The following is a 14,522-nucleotide window of genomic DNA, read 5'->3' as shown; positions in this document are numbered from 1 at the left end:
AATGTGCGGTACCGATAAATCGTATGTGCGGTACCGATTATTCGATTGATCGGTACCGATAAATCGAATGTGCGGTGAGGATCAATCGAATGTGCGTTGCCGATAAATCTAATGTGAGGTACCGATCAATCGAATGTGCGGTGCCGATCAATCGATTGTGCGGTACCGATCAATCGAATATGCGGTACCGATCAATCGAATGTGCGGTACCGATAAATCGAATGTGCGGTACCGATAAATCGAAAATGCGGAACCGATAAATCGATTGTGCGGTACCGAACAATCGAATGTGCGGTACCGATCAATCGAATGTGCGGTACCGATAAATCGAATGTGAGGTACCGATTAATCGAATGTGCGTTGCCGATAAATCGAATGTGCGGTACCGATAAATCGAATGTGCGGTACCGATAAATGGAATGTGCGGTGCCGATCAATCGAATGTGCGTTGCCGATCAATCGAATGTGCGGTACCGATCAATCGAATGTGCGGTACCGATCAATCGAATATACGGTACCGATAAATCGAATGTGCGGTGAGGATCAATCGAATGTGCGGTACCGATCAATCGAATGTGCGGTGCCGATCAATCGAATGTGCGGTACCGATGAATCGAATGTGCGGTACCGATCAATCGAATGTGCGGTACCGATAAATCGAATGTGCGGTACCGATAAATCGTATGTGCGGTACCGATAAATAGAATGTGCGGTGCCGATAAATAGAAAGTGCGGTACGGATAAACAGAATGTGAGGTATCGATCAATCGAATGTGCGGTACCGATAAATCGAATGTGCGGTACCGATAAATCGATTGTGCGGTACCGATAAATCGAATGTGCGGTACCGATAAATCGAATGTGCGGTGTCGATAAATCGAATGTGCGGTACCGATCAATCGAATTTGCGGTACCGATCAATCGAATATGCGGTACCGATAAATCGAATGTGCGGTGAGGATCAATCGAATGTGCGGTACCGATAAATCGAATGTGCGGTACCGATAAATCGAATGTGCCTTATCGATCAATCGAATGTGCGGTACCGATCAATCGAATGTGCGTTGCCGATAAATAGAATGTGCGGTACCGATTAATCGAATGTGCGTTGCCGATAAATCTAATGTACGGTACCGTTTAATCGAATGTGCGGTAACGATCAATCGAATTTGCGGTGCCGATCAATCGATTGTGCGGTACCGAACAATCGAATGTGCAGTACCGATCAATCGAATGTGCCATATCGATCAATCGAATGTGCGGTGCCGATAAATGGAATGTGCGGTACCGATAAATGGTATGTGCGGTACCGATAAATGGAATATGCGGTGCCGATAAATCGAATGTGCGGTACCGATAAATCGTATGTGCGGTACCAATAAATGGAATATGCGGTGCCGATCAATCGAATGTGCGGTACCGATAAACAGAATGTGAGGTATCGATCAATCAAATGTGCGGTACCGATCAATCGAATGTGCGGTGCCGATCAATCGAATGTGCGGTACCGATCAATCGAATGTGCGGTGACCATCAATCCAATGTGCGATGACGATCAATCGAATGTGCGGTAACGATCAATAGAATGTGCGGTGCCGATCAATCGAATGTGCGGTACCGATCAATCGAATGTGCGGTACCGATCAATCGAATGTGCCTTATCGATAAATCGAATGTGCGGTACCTATAAATCGAATGTGCGTTGCCGATAAATAGAATGTGCGGTACCGATCAATCGAATGTGCGGTACCGATCAATCGAATGTGCGGTACCTATAAATCGAATGTGCGTTGCCGATAAATCGAATGTGCGGTACCGATCAATCGAATTTGCGGTGCCGATCAATCGAATGTGCGGTACCGAACAATCGAATGTGCGGTACCGATCAATCGAATGTGCCATATCGATCAATCGAATGTGCGGTGCCGATAAATCGAATGTGCGGTACCGATAAATCGTATGTGCGGTACCGATAAATGGAATATGCGGTGCCGATAAATCGAATGTGCGGTACCGATAAATCGTATGTGCGGTACCGATAAATGGAATATGCGGTGCCGATCAATCGAATGTGCGGTACCGATAAACAGAATGTGAGGTATCGATCAATCGAATGTGCGGTACCGATCAATCGAATGTGCGGTGCCGATCAATCCAATGTGCGGTACCGATCAATCGAATGTGCGGTGACGATCAATCGAATGTGCGATGACGATCAATCGAATGTGCGGTAACGATCAATAGAATGTGCGGTGCCGATCAATCGAATGTGCGGTACCGATCAATCGAATGTACGGTACCGATCAATCGAATGTGCCTTATCGATCAATCGAATGTGCGGTACCTATAAATCGAATGTGCGTTGCCGATAAATAGAATGTGCGGTACCGATCAATCGAATGTGCGGTACCGATTAATCGAATGTGCGGTGCCGATAAATAGAATTTCGGTGAGGATCAATCGAATGTGCGGTACCGATAAATCGAATGTGCGGTGCCGATAAATCGAATGTGCGGTACCGATAAATTGAATGTGCGGTACCAATAAACAGAATGTGCGTTGCCGATCAATCGAATGTGCGGTACCGATCAATTGAATGTGCGGTACCGATCAATCGAATGTGCCTTATCGATCAATCGAATGTGCGGTACCTATAAATCGAATGTGCGGTACCGATAAACAGAATGTGAGGTATCGATCAATCGAATGTGCGGTACCGATCAATCGAATGTGCGGTGCCGATCAATCGAATGTGCGGTACCGATCAATCGAATGTGCGGTGACGATCAATCGAATGTGCGATGACGATCAATCGAATGTGCGGTAACGATCAATCGAATGTGCGGTACCGATCAATCGAATGTGCGGTGCCGATAAATCGAATGTGCGGTACCGATCAATCGAATGTGCGGTACCGATCAATCGAATGTGCGGTACCGATAAATCGAATGTGCGGTACCGATCAATCGAATGTGCGGTACCGATCAATCGAATGTGCGGTACCGATAAATCGAATGTGCGGTACCGATAAACAGAAAGTGCGGTATCGATCAATCGAATGTGCGGTACCGATCAATCGAATGTGCGTTGCCGATAATTCGAATGTGCGGTACCGAACAATCGAATGTGCGGTATACCGATCAATCGAATGTGCGGTACCGATTAATCGAATGTGCGTTGCCGATAAATCTAATGTGCGGTACCGATCAATCGAATGTGCGGTGCCGATCAATCGATTGTGCGGTACCGAACAATCGAATATGCGGTACCGATCAATCGAATGTGCGGTACCGATAAATCGAATGTGCGGTACCGATAAATCGAAAGTGCGGAACCGATAAATCGATTGTGCGGTACCGAACAATCGAATGTGCGGTACCGATCAATCGAATGTGCGGTACCGATCAATCGAATGTGTGGTACCGATAAATCGAATGTGCGGTACCGATCAATCGAATGTGCGGTACCGATCAATCGAATGTGCGGTACCGATTAATCGAATGTGCGTTGTCGATGAATCGAATGTGCGGTACCGATGAATCGAATGTGCGGTAACGATCAATCGAATGTGCGGTGCCGATAAAGCTAATTTGCGGTGAGGATCAATCGAATGTGTGGTACCGATAAATAGAATGTGCGGTACCGATCAATCGAATGTGCGGTACCGATCAATCGAATGTGCGGTACCTATCAATCGAATGTGCGTTGCCGATAAATGGAATGTGCGGTACCGATCAATCGAATGTGCGGTACAGATCAATCGAATGAGCGGTTCCGATCAATCGAATGTGTGGTACCGATAAATCGTATGTGCGGTACCGATAAATCGAATGTGCCTTATCGATCAATCGAATGTGCGGTACCTATAAATCGAATGTGCGTTGCCGATAAATCGAATGTGCGGTACCGATCAATCGAATGTGCGGTATACCGATCAATCGAATGTGCGGTACCGATAAATCGAATGTGCGGTACCGATCAATCGAATGTGCGGTACCGATAAATCGAATGTGCGGTACCGATAAACAAAATGTGCGGTATCGATCAATCGAATGTGCGGTACCGATCAATCGAATGTGCGTTGCCGATAAATCGAATGTGCGGTACCGATCAATCGAATGTGCGGTGCCGATCAATCGATTGTGCGGTACCGAACAATCGAATATGCGGTACCGATCAATCGAATGTGCGGTACCGATAAATCGAATGTGCGGTACCGATAAATCGAAAGTGCGGAACCGATAAATCGATTGTGCGGTACCGAACAATCGAATGTGCGGTACCGATTAATCGAATGTGCGGTACCGATAAATCGAATGTGTGGTACCGATAAATCGAATGTGCGGTACCGATCAATCGAATGTGCGGTACCGATCAATCGAATGTGCGGTACCGATTAATCGAATGTGCGTTGCCGATAAATCGAATGTGCGGTACCGATGAATCGAATGTGCGGTAACGATCAATCGAATGTGCGGTGCCGATAAAGCTAATTTGCTGTGAGGATCAATCGAATGTGAGGTACCGATAAATAGAATGTGCGGTACCGATCAATCGAATGTGCGGTACCGATCAATCGAATGTGCGGTACCTATAAATCGAATGTGGGTTGCCGATAAATGGAATGTGCGGTACCGATCAATCGAATGTGCGGTACAGATCAATCGAATGTACGGTTCCGATCAATCGAATGTGCGGTACCGATAAATCGTATGTGCGGTACCGATAAATCGAATGTGCCTTATCGATCAATCGAATGTGCGGTACCGATCAATCGAATGTGCGTTGCCGATAATTCGAATGTGCGGTACCGAACAATCGAATGTGCGGTACCGATCAATCGAATGTGCGGTACCGATTAATCGAAAGTGCGTTGCCGATAAATCTAATGTGAGGTACCGATCAATCGAATGTGCGGTGCCGATCAATCGATTGTGCGGTACCGATCAATCGAATATGCGGTACCGATCAATCGAATGTGCGGTACCGATAAATCGAATGTGCGGTACCGATAAATCGAATGTGCGTTGCCGATAAATAGAATGTGCGGTACCGATCAATCGAATGTGCGATACCGATCAATCGAATGTGCGGTACCTATAAATCGAATGTGCGTTGCCGATAAATCGAATGTGCGGTACCGATCAATCGAATTTGCGGTGCCGATCAATCGAATGTGCGGTACCGAACAATCGAATGTGCGGTACCGATCAATCGAATGTGCCATATCGATCAATCGAATGTGCGGTGCCGATAAATCGAATGTGCGGTACCGATAAATCGTATGTGCGGTACCGATAAATGGAATATGCGGTGCCGATAAATCGAATGTGCGGTACCGATAAATCGTATGTGCGGTACCGATAAATGGAATATGCGGTGCCGATCAATCGAATGTGCGGTACCGATAAACAGAATGTGAGGTATCGATCAATCGAATGTGCGGTACCGATCAATCGAATGTGCGGTGCCGATCAATCCAATGTGCGGTACCGATCAATCGAATGTGCGGTGACGATCAATCGAATGTGCGATGACGATCAATCGAATGTGCGGTAACGATCAATAGAATGTGCGGTGCCGATCAATCGAATGTGCGGTACCGATCAATCGAATGTACGGTACCGATCAATCGAATGTGCCTTATCGATCAATCGAATGTGCGGTACCTATAAATCGAATGTGCGTTGCCGATAAATAGAATGTGCGGTACCGATCAATCGAATGTGCGGTACCGATGAATCGAATGTGCGGTGCCGATAAATAGAATTTCGGTGAGGATCAATCGAATGTGCGGTACCGATAAATCGAATGTGCGGTGCCGATCAATCGAATGTGCGGTACCGATAAATCGTATGTGCGGTACCGATAAATCGAATGTGCCTTATCGATCAATCGAATGTGCGGTACCGATCAATCGAATGTGCGTTGCCGATAATTCGAATGTGCGGTACCGAACAATCGAATGTGCGGTACCGATCAATCGAATGTGCGGTACCGATTAATCGAAAGTGCGTTGCCGATAAATCTAATGTGAGGTACCGATCAATCGAATGTGCGGTGCCGATCAATCGATTGTGCGGTACCGATCAATCGAATATGCGGTACCGATCAATCGAATGTGCGGTACCGATAAATCGAATGTGCGGTACCGATAAATCGAATGTGCGTTGCCGATAAATAGAATGTGCGGTACCGATCAATCGAATGTGCGATACCGATCAATCGAATGTGCGGTACCTATAAATCGAATGTGCGTTGCCGATAAATCGAATGTGCGGTACCGATCAATCGAATTTGCGGTGCCGATCAATCGAATGTGCGGTACCGAACAATCGAATGTGCGGTACCGATCAATCGAATGTGCCATATCGATCAATCGAATGTGCGGTGCCGATAAATCGAATGTGCGGTACCGATAAATCGTATGTGCGGTACCGATAAATGGAATATGCGGTGCCGATAAATCGAATGTGCGGTACCGATAAATCGTATGTGCGGTACCGATAAATGGAATATGCGGTGCCGATCAATCGAATGTGCGGTACCGATAAACAGAATGTGAGGTATCGATCAATCGAATGTGCGGTACCGATCAATCGAATGTGCGGTGCCGATCAATCCAATGTGCGGTACCGATCAATCGAATGTGCGGTGACGATCAATCGAATGTGCGATGACGATCAATCGAATGTGCGGTAACGATCAATAGAATGTGCGGTGCCGATCAATCGAATGTGCGGTACCGATCAATCGAATGTACGGTACCGATCAATCGAATGTGCCTTATCGATCAATCGAATGTGCGGTACCTATAAATCGAATGTGCGTTGCCGATAAATAGAATGTGCGGTACCGATCAATCGAATGTGCGGTACCGATGAATCGAATGTGCGGTGCCGATAAATAGAATTTCGGTGAGGATCAATCGAATGTGCGGTACCGATAAATCGAATGTGCGGTGCCGATAAATCGAATGTGCGGTACCGATAAATTGAATGTGCGGTACCGATAAACAGAATATGCGTTGCCGATCAATCGAATGTGCGGTACCGATCAATCGAATGTGCGGTACCGATCAATCGAATGTGCCTTATCGATCAATCGAATGTGCGGTACCTATAAATCGAATGTGCGGTACCGATAAACAGAATGTGAGGTATCGATCAATCGAATGTGCGGTACCGATCAATCGAATGTGCGGTGCCGATCAATCGAATGTGCGGTACCGATCAATCGAATGTGCGGTGACGATCAATCGAATGTGCGATGACGATCAATCGAATGTGCGGTAACGATCAATCGAATGTGCGGTACCGATCAATCGAATGTGCGGTGCCGATCAATCGAATGTGCGGTACCGATCAATCGAATGTGCGGTACCGATCAATCGAATGTGCGGTGCCGATCAATCGAATGTGCGGTACCGATCAATCGAATTTGCGGTACCGATCAATCGAATATGCGGTACCGATAAATCGGATGTGCGGTGAGGATCAATCGAATGTGCGGTACCGATAAATCGAATGTGCGGTACCGATAAATCGAATGTGCCTTATCGATCAATCAAATGTGCGGTATCTATAAATCGAATGTGCGTTGCCGATAAATCGAATGTGCGGTACCGATTAATCGAATGTGCGTTGCCGATAAATCTAATGTACGGTACCGTTTAATCGAATGTGCGGTAACGATCAATCGAATTTGCGGTGTCGATCAATCGATTGTGCGGTACCGAACAATCGAATGTGCGGTACCGATCAATCGAATGTGCCATATCGATCAATCGAATGTGCGGTGCCGATAAATCGAATGTGCGGTACCGATAAATCGTGTGTGCGGTACCGATAAATGGAATATGCGGTGCCGATAAATCGAATGTGCGGTACCGATAAATCGTATGTGCGGTACCAATAAATGGAATATGCGGTGCCGATCAATCGAATGTGCGGTACCGATAAACAGAATGTGAGGTATCGATCAATCGAATGTGCGGTACCGATCAATCGAATGTGCGGTGCCGATCAATCGAATGTGCGGTACCGATCAATCGAATGTGCGGTGACGATCAATCGAATGTGCGATGACGATCAATCGAATGTGCGGTAACGATCAATACAATGTGCGGTGCCGATCAATCGAATGTGCGGTACCGATCAATCGAATGTGCGGTGCCGATAAATAGAATGTGCGGTACCGATCAATCGAATGTGCGGTACCGATCAATCGAATGTGCGGTGCCGATCAATCGAATGTGCGGTACCGATCAATCGAATTTGCGGTACCGATCAATCGAATATGCGGTACCGATAAATCGAATGTGCGGTGAGGATCAATCGAATGTGCGGTACCGATAAATCGAATGTGCGGTACCGATAAATCGAATGTGCCTTATCGATCAATCGAATGTGCGGTACCTATAAATCGAATGTGCGTTGCCGATAAATCGAATGTGCGGTACCGATTAATCGAATGTGCGTTGCCGATAAATCTAATGTACGGTACCGTTTAATCGAATGTACGGTAACGATCAATCGAATTTGCGGTGCCGATCAATCGATTGTGCGGTACCGAACAATCGAATGTGCGGTACCGATCAATCGAATGTGCCATATCGATCAATCGAATGTGCGGTGCCGATAAATCGAATGTGCGGTACCGATAAATCGTGTGTGCGGTACCGATAAATGGAATATGCGGTGCCGATAAATCGAATGTGCGGTACCGATAAATCGTATGTGCGGTACCAATAAATGGAATATGCGGTGCCGATCAATCGAATGTGCGGTACCGATAAACAGAATGTGAGGTATCGATCAATCGAATGTGCGGTACCGATCAATCGAATGTGCGGTGCCGATCAATCGAATGTGCGGTACCGATCAATCGAATGTGCGGTGACGATCAATCCAATGTGCGATGACGATCAATCGAATGTGCGGTAACGATCAATACAATGTGCGGTGCCGATCAATCGAATGTGCGGTACCGATCAATCGAATGTGCGGTACCGATAAATAGAATGTGCGGTACCGATCAATCGAATGTGCGGTACCGATCAATCGAATGTGCGGTACCTATAAATCGAATGTGCGTTGCCGATAAATCGAATGTGCGGTACCGATCAATCGAATTTGCGGTGCCGATCAATCGAATGTGCGGTACCGAACAATCGAATGTGCGGTACCGATCAATCGAATGTGCCATATCGATCAATCGAATGTGCGGTGCCGATAAATCGAATGTGCGGTACCGATAAATCGTATGTGCGGTACCGATAAATGGAATATGCGGTGCCGATAAATCGAATGTGCGGTACCGATAAATCGTATGTGCGGTACCGATTATTCGATTGATCGGTACCGATAAATCGAATGTGCGGTGAGGATCAATCGAATGTGCGTTGCCGATAAATCTAATGTGAGGTACCGATCAATCGAATGTGCGGTGCCGATCAATCGATTGTGCGGTACCGATCAATCGAATATGCGGTACCGATCAATCGAATGTGCGGTACCGATAAATGGAATGTGCGGTACCGATAAATCGAATGTGCGGTGCCGATCAATCGAATGTGCGGTACCGATCAATCGAATTTGCGGTACCGATCAATCGAATATGCGGTACCGATAAATCGAATGTGCGGTGAGGATCAATCGAATGTGCGGTACCGATCAATCGAATGTGCGGTACCGATAAATCGAATGTGCCTTATCGATCAATCGAATGTGCGGTACCTATAAATCGAATGTGCGTTGCCGATAAATCGAATGTGCGGTACCGATTAATCGAATGTGCGTTGCCGATAAATCTAATGTACGGTACCGTTTAATCGAATGTGCGGTAACGATCAATCGAATTTGCGGTGCCGATCAATCGATTGTGCGGTACCGAACAATCGAATATGCGGTACCGATCAATCGAATGTGCCATATCGATCAATCGAATGTGCGGTGCCGATAAATCGAATGTGCGGTACCGATAAATGGTATGTGCGGTACCGATAAATGGAATATGCGGTGCCGATAAATCGAATGTGCGGTACCGATAAATCGTATGTGCGGTACCAATAAATGGAATATGCGGTGCCGATCAATCGAATGTGCGGTACCGATAAACAGAATGTGAGGTATCGATCAATCGAATGTGCGGTACCGATCAATCGAATGTGCGGTGCCGATCAATCGAATGTGCGGTACCGATAAATCGAATGTGCGGTGACCATCAATCGAATGTGCGATGACGATCAATCGAATGTGCGGTGCCGATCAATAGAATGTGCGGTGCCGATAAATCGAATGTGCGGTGCCGATAAATCGAATGTGCGGTACCGATCAATCGAATGTGCGGTACCTATAAATCGAATGTGCGTTGCCGATAAATCGAATGTGCGGTACCGATCAATCGAATGTGCGGTACCGATCAATCGAATGTGCGGTACCGATAAATCGAATGTGCGGTACCGATAAATTGAATGTGCGGTACCGATAAACAGAATGTGCGTTGCCGATCAATCGAATGTGCGGTACCGATCAATCGAATGTGCGGTACCGATCAATCGAATGTGCCTTATCGATCATTCGAATGTGCGGTACCTATAAATCGAATGTGCGGTACCGATAAACAGAATGTGAGGTATCGATCAATCGAATGTGCGGTACCGATCAATCGAATGTGCGGTGCCGATCAATCGAATGTGCGGTACCGATCAATCGAATATGCGGTGACGATCAATCGAATGTGCGGTAACGATCAATCGAATGTGCGGTACCGATCAATCGAATGTGCGGTGCCGATCAATCGAATGTGCGGTACCGATCAATCGAATGTGCGGTACCGATCAATCGAATGTGCGGTGCCGATCAATCGAATGTGCGGTACCGATCAATCGAATTTGCGGTACCGATCAATCGAATATGCGGTACCGATAAATCGAATGTGCGGTGAGGATCAATCGAATGTGCGGTACCGATAAATCGAATGTGCGGTACCGATAAATCGAATGTGCGTTGCCGATAAATCGAATGTGCGGTACCGATTAATCGAATGTGCGTTGCCGATAAATCTAATGTACGGTACCGTTTAATCGCATGTGCGGTAACGATCAATCGAATTTGCGGTGCCGATCAATCGATTGTGCGGTACCGAACAATCGAATGTGCGGTACCGATCAATCGAATGTGCCATATCGATCAATCGAATGTGCGGTGCCGATAAATCGAATGTGCGGTACCGATAAATCGTGTGTGCGGTACCGATAAATGGAATATGCGGTGCCGATAAATCGAATGTGCCTTACCGATAAATCGTATGTGCGATACCAATAAATGGAATATGCGGTGCCGATCAATCGAATGTGCGGTACCGATAAACAGAATGTGAGGTATCGATCAATCGAATGTGCGGTACCGATCAATCGAATGTGCGTTGCCGATCAATCGAATGTGCGGTACCGATCAATCGAATGTGCGGTGACGATCAATCCAATGTGCGATGACGATCAATCGAATGTGCGGTAACGATCAATACAATGTGCGGTGCCGATCAATCGAATGTGCGGTACCGATCAATCGAATGTGCGGTACCGATAAATAGAATGTGCGGTACCGATCAATCGAATGTGCGGTACCGATCAATCGAATGTGCGGTACCTATAAATCGAATGTGCGTTGCCGATAAATCGAATGTGCGGTACCGATCAATCGAATTTGCGGTGAGGATCAATCGAATGTGCGGTACCGAACAATCGAATGTGCGGTACCGATAAATCGTATGTGCGGTACCGATTATTCGATTGATCGGTACCGATAAATCGAATGTGCGGTGAGGATCAATCGAATGTGCGTTGCCGATAAATCTAATGTGAGGTACCGATCAATCGAATGTGCGGTGCCGATCAATCGATTGTGCGGTACCGATCAATCGAATATGCGGTACCGATCAATCGAATGTGCGGTACCGATAAATCGAATGTGCGGTACCGATAAATCGAAAATGCGGAACCGATAAATCGATTGTGCGGTACCGAACAATCGAATGTGCGGTACCGATCAATCGAATGTGCGGTACCGATAAATCGAATGTGAGGTACCGATTAATCGAATGTGCGTTGCCGATAAATCGAATGTGCGGTACCGATAAATAAAATGTGCGGTACCGATAAATGGAATGTGCGGTGCCGATCAATCTAATGTGCGTTGCCGATCAATCGAATGTGCGGTACCGATCAATCGAATGTGCGGTACCGATCAATCGAATATACGGTACCGATAAATCGAATGTGCGGTGAGGATCAATCGAATGTGCGGTACCGATCAATCGAATGTGCGGTGCCGATCAATCGAATGTGCGGTACCGATCAATCGAATGTGCGGTACCGATCAATCGAATGTGCGGTACCGATAAATCGAATGTGCGGTACCGATAAATCGTATGTGCGGTACCGATAAATGGAATGTGCGGTGCCGATAAATAGAAAGTGCGGTACGGATAAACAGAATGTGAGGTGCCGATCAATCGAATGTGCGGTACCGATCAATCGAATGTGCGTTGCCGATAAATCGAATGTGCGGTACCGATAAATCGAATGTGCGGTACCGATAAATCGAATGTGCGGTACCGATAAATCGAATGAGCGGTGCCGATCAATCGAATGTGCGGTACCGATCAATCGAATTTGCGGTACCGATCAATCGAATATGCGGTACCGATAAATCGAATGTGCGGTGAGGATCAATCGAATGTGCGGTACCGATAAATCGAATGTGCGGTACCGATCAATCGAATGTGCCTTATCGATCAATCGAATGTGCGGTACCTATAAATCGAATGTGCGTTGCCGATAAATCGAATGTGCGGTACCGATTAATCGAATGTGCGTTGCCGATAAATCGAATGTGCGGTACCGATTAATCGAATGTGCGTTGCCGATAAATCTAATGTACGGTACCGTTTAATCGAATGTGCGGTAACGATCAATCGAATTTGCGGTGCCGATCAATCGATTGTGCGGTACCGAACAATCGAATGTGCGGTACCGATCTATCGAATGTGCCATATCGATCAATCGAATGTGCGGTGCCGATAAATCGAATGTGCGGAACCGATAAATGGTATGTGCGGTACCGATAAATGGAATATGCGGTGCCGATAAATCGAATGTGCGGTACCGATAAATCGTATGTGCGGTACCAATAAATGGAATATGCGGTGCCGATCAATCGAATGTGCGGTACCGATAAACAGAATGTGAGGTATCGATCAATCGAATGTGCGGTACCGATCAATCGAATGTGCGGTGCCGATCAATCGAATGTGCGGTACCGATCAATCGAATGTGCGGTGACGATCAATCGAATGTGCGATGACGATCAATCGAATGTGCGGTAACGATCAATCGAATGTGCGGTGCCGATCAATCGAATGTGCGGTACCGATCAATCGAATGTGCGGTACCGATCAATCGAATGTGCCTTATCGATCAATCGAATGTGCGGTACCTATAAATCGAATGTGCGTTGCCGATAAATAGAATGTGCGGTACCGATCAATCGAATGTGCGGTACCGATCAATCGAATGTGCGGTACCTATAAATCGAATGTGCGTTGCCGATAAATCGAATGTGCGGTACCGATCAATCGAATATGCGGTACCGATCAATCGAATGTGCGGTACCGATAAATCGAATGTGCGGTACCGATAAATCGAATGTGCGTTGCCGATAAATAGAATGTGCGGTACCGATCAATCGAATGTGCGATACCGATCAATCGAATGTGCGGTACCTATAAATCGAATGTGCGTTGCCGATAAATCGAATGTGCGGTACCGATCAATCGAATTTGCGGTGCCGATCAATCGAATGTGCGGTACCGAACAATCGAATGTGCGGTACCGATCAATCGAATGTGCCTTATCGATCAATCGAATGTGCGGTACCTATAAATCGAATGTGCGTTGCCGATAAATCGAATGTGCGGTACCGATTAATCGAATGTGCGTTGCCGATAAATCGAATGTGCGGTACCGATTAATCGATTGTGCGGTACCGAACAATCGAATGTGCGGTACCGATCTATCGAATGTGCCATATCGATCAATCGAATGTGCGGTGCCGATAAATCGAATGTGCGGAACCGATAAATGGTATGTGCGGTACCGATAAATGGAATATGCGGTGCCGATAAATCGAATGTGCGGTACCGATAAATCGTATGTGCGGTACCAATAAATGGAATATGCGGTGCCGATCAATCGAATGTGCGGTACCGATAAACAGAATGTGAGGTATCGATCAATCGAATGTGCGGTACCGATCAATCGAATGTGCGGTGCCGATCAATCGAATGTGCGGTACCGATCAATCGAATGTGCGGTGACGATCAATCGAATGTGCGATGACGATCAATCGAATGTGCGGTAACGATCAATAGAATGTGCGGTGCCGATCAATCGAATGTGCGGTACCGATCAATCGAATGTGCGGTACCGATCAATCGAATGTGCCTTATCGATCAATCGA

This window comes from Apostichopus japonicus, chromosome 14, assembly GCF_037975245.1.
Source record: "Apostichopus japonicus isolate 1M-3 chromosome 14, ASM3797524v1, whole genome shotgun sequence".
NCBI lineage: Eukaryota > Metazoa > Echinodermata > Holothuroidea > Aspidochirotida > Stichopodidae > Apostichopus > Apostichopus japonicus.
Note: the sequence above shows the minus strand (reverse complement) of the source record.